General features: G+C 47.4%; 1 pseudogene; it reads left to right on the forward strand.

Annotated features, from left to right (window-relative positions):
* Nucleotides 1–2,189: 2,189 nt before the first annotated feature.
* Nucleotides 2,190–8,974, forward strand: LOC104314375 (1-acyl-sn-glycerol-3-phosphate acyltransferase alpha-like; annotated as a pseudogene).
* Nucleotides 8,975–9,568: the final 594 nt, after the last annotated feature.

Genomic DNA, 9,568 nt, shown 5'->3' on the forward strand with positions numbered 1-9,568 from the left:
TGGAAGAGCTTGGTGATGCCCAGTAGATGTTGGTTATTCCTCAGTTTGGTAGTGCCATGGAGAACCACTCCTCTCACAGCTGACCTCGCCGAGGATCTAACGGATCCTCACACTTGTAAATCCGCTTATGTGGGTCCTTCTCTGGTTATGCTTTGTTTTGACCATGTGGACACCACCATTTGTGCTGGAGATATTTTTCTGTCTTTTCCTCAGGTTCAAGATCTTGTGTTCTTGTAGATCAGCTGTATTTTAGGGCTGCTGTGTTCCTTTGGGTAAGTCATCAACTTGCTACAGCTTAGTACCTGTTTGGTAGTGCACTGTATACTGCAGGAGCATAATTTCCTTACAGCTTTGATGAAAATATTTGAAAATTGCTGTCATTGACCTAAAATAAAGCTTTTCAGTGGTCTGTGATGAGTTCCTATTTGCACACTTCCCTGTCCCTAGACATTCTGGGTGAGTTTTCATGTGCAGAGTTGTGCAAGATGTTCCTCTTGCATTAGGAGCCTGACAACAGCAGGCTTGATTTGAAAGCTATGGTTTTCATAGCTTATGTCCTTGCAAGACAGCCATTCAAAGTGCCTTTCACTGGCATTATGTTTTAGAAACCTCTCTCCTGGTAGGTCAGGATGAACCAGTTGTGCATCAAATCAACCTCCACCCAATTGTGAAAGGCTATAATAGATACTGATCAGATATTAAGAATATCAATAGGCATTAGGAAGGTAACTGTTCGCTGGACCAGACGTTGGATAAGCACCAAGCAGCCATGGCTAGTCTCTAGAAATGGGTCCAAAAGGGAGCTGGTCTCTGCAGTGCCATTACAGAGGGGTCACTGTGCCTGGGTCCAGTGTGCGCACATGAGGTGCTTGTCTTTTCCATGTGCTGGTGCAGGAACAGTGAGGAGCCTGTGGACAAAGCTCTTTGCTTTGGCTGCCTCTCCTGTGGTTGCAGGGAAGCCTTGGGAGAGCTGAGCAGTACAGCTTGCGGTCACTTCTCTCCAGTTTTCCCATGAAAGACAGGAGAAGAAGGGTCCCTGACTAAGCCAAAGGAGCAGGAGGCACAGGCAATGCCTTTCTTTATTATCATGCCTTTCCTCAGTTTGTTCATGAAATATTACTGAGGCTTGTCCATTTTACTGTTCTTGGGGATTTAATGTTGTTCTTTAGGTTGCTGGTGACATTCAGTGTGGTTTTATGGGTCCTTGCACTATTCCCTTTTGAGAATCTGCAGCTTTCAGTCCTGGCTGGAATTTAATATTGTTATTCCCCTTAAGTGACAGCTGCTTGAGCAAGGCCTGTTGTGCAAATGATGAATCACGAAGCTTTTGTTTTTCAGCTTAGTCATTGCACTTACTGCAAAGATCCTTTTCATGCAGTGGTTTTAGGAGCTGAAATGCAGTTGGAGCACTCCCAGGTTATACTTGCATTTTCCTGATTTACTTCTTATGTATGCAGATGCTGTCTAAACACGTGCCTGCCTCTGGCCATGAAAACATCAGGAGTAACTGCTCTTGCTTTGTTTATCTTTTTGTCTAGACGTGTGGCACTTTTGCCACTTTTCCACTCTACTTGAGGAATGTCCAGTTGCTCAGCTTGGTCCCTCCAATGCCTAGATGTATGGGGCAGGAGATGGCTGCTAGGATCACTGGTTTTCTCTTTCTCTCCTCCATAATACTAATTTCTGATTTCCTGGACAACTTGCAGCCAGCTCACTTGTTGGTAAAGTTCAATGGTTGCACAGAGAGTGAGACAGTCTGGTGTCTGTGCTGTCCGACTTATCCCACTCCCTCCTATTAAAGATTTTCTTAAAAGTTCTCAGGGTTCCTATGCACAGAGCCATGTCAAAGGGGAGCTGTCTCTCCAAGCAGTCATTGCTCGACCAGCCCAGAGCCACACACCCCCTGCACATAGGCACCCTTGCTATTGCGTGTTTGCCCCTGCTTGCCAGCCAGCTCCTGCACACAGTGCTTCTGGAGTGCCCTTGCTAAACTGGCTTTCCAAAGTTAGTTTAGCTCTGCACAGCAAACACAGCCTTTCTGAAGCATTGCTCCTGAATCTCGTTCCAGCTTTGCACCACCCACATATAGCTGATCAAGGGAATCTAAACTCTGCTCCACAACATTGGGTGCTTGTGACTCATTTAACTGCGCTGTGCAATGCTCCTCTGGTTGACTCTGGGATGGAAGGATGGAGCTTTTGCTCCTTTATTAACCATTTACTTTTCTGTTCATCGTGTTTCTAGTCCTTTACCAGGTGAATCCTGCATTCAGACACTTCTGCAAGATGACCTTCTATAAGTTGTGGCTCTTCACCCTAAGCATTCTGGTTATTATGATCAGTGTTTCTCGTGAATGTAACATGGAAAACATGGAGTTGTCTGTGGCTTCTTTCTGCTCTGGGCATTGAGTCAACTCGTGCTCTGTTTTGTAGGGTCCTGGGAGTTGCACTGCAGCAGGGAAGAATTAGTTGTATATTGGTGTGAAGAACTGACAGGCCCTGTAATTCAGGGAAAGGATGTGGGTTTCAGTATTGTATTTGAGTTGATAGAATAACAATTTATGCAAGCAAAGGATGTAAAAGGTGACATAAATTTGACAAACTAAGTAATGCCAACAAACTGGATGTAATGCACAGGTAAAGTAACTTGCTGTAAAGCTCTCCTGTCTGGTCTTCAGAGCTGTATTTCCCTCCTCCATGTGGCCGATCATTCACTTTCTAAGTTGTGTTGAGAAAGCCTCTGCAGGTGCTCTTCTCTTTCACAGCTTTATTCTGACCCAGTGCCCACCTGAACGGGCACGAGCAGACATTACCATGGTGCAGTGCTGGTGCCTGCATTTACACTGTCCCCATCACTGCAATTACAGCCTGGTGCCCCCAGGTCTGGCAGCCTCTGAGCCCATCCCCTCGCTGCCCATCCCCTCTCTCTGTCTGTTACTGCCTCTGCAGCAAGCTGTCGGACTTACCCGAAGACTGGGCAGCTGCGTGTACACATGTGATTAGTAGCGGTGGGCATTAGTAACTTGGGGTGTGGGTTGAGTGGGGGCTCGAAGATGACTCTGCTAGATGGCAGCATAGTGCTCGTAGCCTCCTGAAGTGCTGCAGAGGCAGGATTTACTATTCATTGTTGTATGCTGCAGTGGGAGTTGGTATCTCCTAACTGAGCATCAGCCTTTCGCTTTAAGAAATTTTCTTCAGTTCTTGACTTTTGTGTCTGACTTTCTTCGTTTCTTTATTTTTCCAGTATCTGTTAAAATATGGCTACCAGAATTGCAGTCTAACGTCACCTAGAGGCAAAATCATCTCTCTTTCCAGAGCCTGGGCAATAGCAGAATTGGGTGCATGTTTATTGCAGCCTGTATTCGTGTTTCAGCAAGGTGAGCAGGGAAGTAGAGTACAAACAGGTGCACTATGAATTTTGTCATTATCTAATATTTGGCTGATCCATGGAATTGCTGTAGCTGTAGTTGCTAGGCCATTGGTCTAATGTGGCTTGAAGAAAACCTGCTAGGTGTATTTGTCTCCTCTAGTGAAATGATGAGCTCAAGAGACATACTAGTTGCTCTTCTCCAAGTCATGAGTCAAATCCGGGTCTGTGGAGAAACAGGCTACTCTGCAGGAGCAGTCTGTGAGATGGGCTGGTTTGGAAGAATGGTGTTTGTTCCCTTTACCCAGTTTCAGCACCTCTTTGGCTAATGTCCACTCCCTTTTCCCAGGTTTTTGTGCATGTCATTCCTGCCCCTCAACTACATCTTTGGTCTCAAGATAATGGTGAAGGGCAAGGAGAACCTCAGGACTAAGAAACCTTTCATCCTCATGTTGAATGACCAGACCTCCCTTGACATTATGGGTATGTGGTGATCCCGCATCCTGCTCCCGGCCCCAGTTGTCTGTAGGGGAGGGTAGTACAAAATCCCAGGTACTGCAGACAGAGGAGCAGGAGTGGCTGCTACATAGTCCATTACCAGCTAGTCCCAAGCCAGGGCTGATCTCCAGGGTATTAAAGCCAGGGTTGTTCTCCAGGGTATTAGAGGCATTTTCAAGCTAAATCAGCTTCATTCTTTCCAAGACAATGGGGATGAGACTGTCAGTTGATCACAGCCGTGTCATAGCTGCTCTCATTTAGCATCAGCAATAGTCCTCTTCTAAGTGGGTGGTTGGTCTGGAGACCCCCAGAATCCCTTTCCCAACATGTTTCCGATCCTGTGAAGCTGGATGGGGACTGCAGGCATGGCATCTCCTAGAGCAGAGGGCTGTAGCCCAGAATCTGGAGGAAACCTCAGTGCAGATAGATAATAACTTGTTCTGTCTTTGTTCTCCCCTTCCAGTGATGATGGAGGTATTACCAAGTTGCTGTGTGCCCATTGCAAGGAAGGAAATCCTCTACATGGGCACTTTCAGCCTAGCATGCTGGCTTTCAGGACTCATTTTCATTGACCACAAGAAGAGGGAAGAGTCTATCACTACCTTGATAGAGGTGGCACACTCCCTCCACAAAGAAAATGTGAGTGGGGAGGACTCTGGTGAGGAGCCACTAGAACCTTGATGTGGCTGGAAAGGGATCTTTGGGCTGGGCACTGAGCAGAACAGAGTAAGAGCATCTCTGGTGGGTTCAGTGTGTTGTGTGTCCATAAAGTGCTTGAAGTGGAGGAAGATGATGTCTCTGCATGATCAGGAGCAGACAGATCAGTCCCAGGGGAGTATGCCTGTGCAGTGGCTTAGAATAGTAACTGGAGGTCCCTCTGTCTCAGTATCTTCTCCCTCCTGCAGTTCCACGTCTTGATCTTCCCTGAAGGAACTTGTAGTCATGGTAGCTTCATGTTGCCCTTCAAATGTGGGGCCTTCCAGCTGGCTGTGAAAGCCTAGGTGAGAGCAACCTTCCTCCTGCCCCTTGGCATGCGATTTGCCTACCATGGTCCACCAGCAACCAGGGCTATGTGGCTCCTGGTCCCTGGCTTTCCTTTGGATCAAGCACGTATCCAGGACCCCACAAGGAGCTTGCAGGTGGCTCAGGAGGGGGCTGTTTCTGGGACAAGTGGAAAACCTTCACAACTCGGCTTGTGAAAAAAGTGGGAGGACCTTGACAAGAACCCTGGACCTGCCCAGGAGGAATTTCTGCTGAACAGGCCTCTGCGCATACTAATTTGACAATCCATGCATTGTTGGGCCTAAATACAGAGATGAAAACACAAAAACCAACAGCGAGGACATTGGGTGATATGGTTAAATGATCTAAATATCCCCAAAAAACTCTGAGTGTCTACTATGAAGCTGACTGGGATAATTATCAGCAAGGTGCTGGATTCACCTAAGAACACCAGTTCCATTTTGGGGGAGAAATCTGGAAATTTGTAGATTCACTGTAGACCGCCTCCCTTCCAGGTCCCCATTATTCCTGTAGTGATCTCTTCCTATTATGACTTCCACAACCAGAAGGAGAAGAGATTTAGACCAGGTGAGGATGATCTGGGGCAAAGAACAGGCTAGGTGTTGGTGCAACCTCAGTCCTTGGAGGGAGCCATGATGTGGGTGGGCAGGGGACCATGTGCGATGTGGAGATAGCAGCCAGACAACAGTAGTTTCTGTCTTCTCGGGAGGGGAGGGAATGGGAGATTCCAGGCATCACTTTTGCCTCTCCCCTTGGATTTCTCACAGCTTGTCCAATACCTGTACGAGGGAACATGGAGAAGCAGTGGAGCCCAGGGGCAGGTCCTGCCCCCAGCCCCACCATGCTGTCCTTGGATCTGCAGGTGCATGGAGAGCTGGGAAACAAAAGCAAACATGGAGCTTTCAGCAAAAGTCACCCTGAGAGTGTGTCTCCTCCCAGTTACCATGTTTCATCCATTTATGGTGACAAAAATTTCTCCTGGTCACTGACAAAATGTTATGGGGAAAAAAATTATGTAAGTCTTGGCTTCAGAAGAAAAATGCAGAAAAAAATGTTTCAAACTCCAACAAAGAAAGGTAACCCATCCTGTTCCTCCACTTCCTTTACTGACACCCATCCCAAAATGAGCTTCTGCCACTTTCCACCTCCCACCAGGCCAGCACTGCTGTTTCCCAAGGGGAGGACTTGCATCCGACATTCTCATTCCTCCCATTGTTTGTGCCTGGGTGTAGTCATCCCCTCCCAGGCAGACACCTGGAAGAGAGAGTTGGTGCAAATGTTAAACATTGCATTGTCTGTTTCTACTAATCTTTCATCTGCTGGGACTATCCTGTCTCTATTGGCAACACACCAAAACCTTTTGGTACTGGAAGTATTCCCTGCTGTGGGTGTCGATAGGAGCATGAGCAGGGACATCAGCCCTGCTCTGCTAGCCTGCTTCCTCCCCATCACGTCCCTGCTCAGTTGGGCAACCAAGACAGAGCTCTGGGAAATCAGAGATGAACGCAATGGGAAGGGATCCCTGAAGCAGCTGAACCTTCTGCTTTAAGCAAGGCCAACTCTAAAGATAGATGAGTTTTCTCTGTGCCTTGTCCAGCCAAGTTTGGAGTAACTTCAAGGAAGGAGATTCCACAACCTTCCTGAGCTTTTTAGGAAAGACTATTTCTGGTTGCGTGTACATTTGACATTATAATAACCTCACCATGGGAGTTAGTGGTTAGCTGACCTCTAAGCCCTTTTCCAAATTGCTGTTAAACAGGTAGGATCTTCACTGCTGGAGAAAGAACCACAGTTAACTTTTCCTGTATCTTCCCACTTTTCCCACCTGCAAGTTTTGCCAGGGCTGATTCTGAAGAGGTGCTACATGTGGCAAAGATTTCTGCACATTGAGCAGGCTGATCCTCAGGTCAGGATAGTTCACCATGCCCACAGTGGCTTTGGGCATGCTGATGAGCTTCTGGAAAGCCCAACTCTGTGTCTAGTGTGTGCACACTGTCATGCATGGAGCAAGTCTGGTGCTTGCTGGGAGTCTGTTATACCCCTACAGACCTACACTTTCAGCACAGCCCTGTCATCACTCAGCTTTTTCTGTAGGACCAAGTGAAGCATAGTAGACTGCTGAGATACCAAATCTAGCTTTGGATGTAAGATGGCAGGCAGGGAGCATGCCTTCTTCTTTTGTGAAGCTTTTATCTACGCTTCTGTTTTGCCTCCCTTGCATGGCTCTGCTAGCAACACTTCTGGATCTCATTTCCTAGCACACGTGTAAAGGCATGCAAGAAAGTTAGAAAATAACACAGACAGTCCCCAGATCCTCAGGTGCATGTCTGTGCAGGCACTGTTCATCTCTGCTGGCCAGAGCAAGGGCCACTGGGTGCAAGAGCAGAAAACCATGATGACAGCTCCCCAGTGTATTCTTCCTGTTTACACCAGTCCATTGCTTAGATGCTTCCCAAGAGGAGTATGACGCACCTTGGCCAAACAGGGAGTCCTGGGTGCAATTTCTGCATCCCAAAGTGTGTTTCTGGAAGGGGGGACTCTGCTGAATTTGGTATACATAGATCATAGCACGGTCGGTTTGGATGTGTGCTATTACAGCAATCTCATTCTCTTTGCTGTGATTTAAACAGACCCTGAGGTCTTTCTGCTGTGACAACTTCTTCTATATGAATCATTGCATTGGATGTATTTGGGGAGAGATTCACTTGTTTCTGTATTTATGATTTTTGCTGTGTCTGTGGATGGGAAAAGCCTGGTTTGGGCTTTTGCTTTGTGCATCTGGGACATGACTGGGTTGCTACACCACTGCTGGTGTGGGAAAGAGGGCATTTCCCTTCGTTTCTGTCTTGTTCCTTGGTTTGCACTGATCCCTCTGCTATGTCTTCTCTTGCTCTTCTACACCACTCACATATTTTCTTGCCCCTCTCTGGCCCTCTTATCTCACTCTTCCAGGAAAAAGCATAATCCAGATCCTGCCAGAAGTGGAAACCCTTGGCTTAGCCCCAGACGATGTTCCCAAACTCACTGAGCAGGTCAGTGACTCCATGCTCACCACCTATCAGGCGATATCAGGAATGACAAATGGGACTTCCCATTAGTGATCCTATCTTCCAGCTGCAGCTGTGCGTGTAGCAGCAGGGCAGGGAGCATGGCAACCACAAGAAGGTCTTGCAGCAGAGACAACCATGGATTGCAACCCTGATATAGCAGAGACAGGCAAAATGTCCACAGATGAAGAAAAGCTTGTAAGTGGAGCTGGTGAAAGGCTTGCCATGTTCCTTCCAGAGAACTGTGTCACCTGCATGGACAGACACATGGTGGGTAGCTGGACATTTCTTTGTAATTGTAACCCTGTGAACTTTTCTCCAGCTGGACCCCAGGCAGAGCTGGACCCTTCCTGTGATCATTGCTGCATGCTTATAATCACATTTTCCTATTCAAAACCAAGAAGGTGGAGGCATTTATCCCAAGCCTGTGACCATCCTGCCTGGGGAAGTGGCTGTCTTGGGGTTTGAGGACTGCCACATTTCCCTGGAAGCGCACTCAGCAGAAGGCACTGTCTCCTACCTCTTTCTGTAGGGAGCAATTGGGAGGTACCTCTGCCACGAGAAGGGAAAGCCAAGGCAGATTTGGGAGAGGGGAATTAAAGACCTTACATGTCTCTGCAGGGGCTGGTGGTTTCTCTGGTTTTTCTAGCCTTCCTTTTAAGCAAAGCAAGATTTTGCTTTCAGTGGTTGAGCAGATCTTGAAAGTGTGAGGGGAACGTGCCTGCGCACTCAGAAACCAGAGGCAAACAGCAGAAATGTGTTGCTTAATATCCTTGCCATGCACTGATAATCTCATGGTTTTTAACACAACCTATAGATTTTTCAACTCAAATACACTCCAGGAGCCGCAGCTCCTGATTTCTGAATACTGCCTGGTTTTGCCCTGTCTTCTATGTGTCAGAGGATGATGTCTTGCCTTCCTCTGCCCAGGGTCACCGCAGCCTTTCCCCACTCCCCATGCGCTGAGGGCTCATGGAGCAGCATGGTCCCCAAGCTCCATCACTCATCTGGGGTCCTGGCAATCCAGCAGGCCTCCTGCGGATCCCCTGGGCCGTGGGTGGGCAATGTGGGGTGCTGGGCTGAGCGTGACTTGCCAGCATACCCCACCATGGCAAAGCACGTATGCTGATGCTGTAGCCACAAGATTTTACCAAGCATGTCCTTTAAAGTCTTCATCAGAGAGGCACCTACTCTACCCACAAGCTTCTCTCATGAGTCTCTCTTAGGCTGCCACCCTCTTGCTCCCAGTCCCCTCCTTCCCTCCCAGTTGTGCCAAGGAGAGATGGAAACTTAATATGATTTTTACATGTTCATTATTTATTGACTTCATAGGGTCTTGGGAGTGACCATCCTAGCCGGATGATTATTTTTTAGCCCTAATGCTTGTAGTTTACATAGCAGCCAGCTTATGGTTTGCTTTTTTATGCTGATATGTTTAGCTATGAAGCATAGCCAAAGAATATTTTGGACACGTTTGACATACCAGAATTGATGTCAAATGTAGGTGAGTGCATACAATGTATTTTATTACTGCCCAGCACACCCAAACACACACATGTTCACTATAGGATTTAAATAAAAGATGTCTCTAGGCTTCAAGATGCAGCTGTCATTCTCCAGTGTCTTCAAAGACT

Source organism: Haliaeetus albicilla, chromosome 9, assembly GCF_947461875.1.
Source record: "Haliaeetus albicilla chromosome 9, bHalAlb1.1, whole genome shotgun sequence".
NCBI lineage: Eukaryota > Metazoa > Chordata > Aves > Accipitriformes > Accipitridae > Haliaeetus > Haliaeetus albicilla.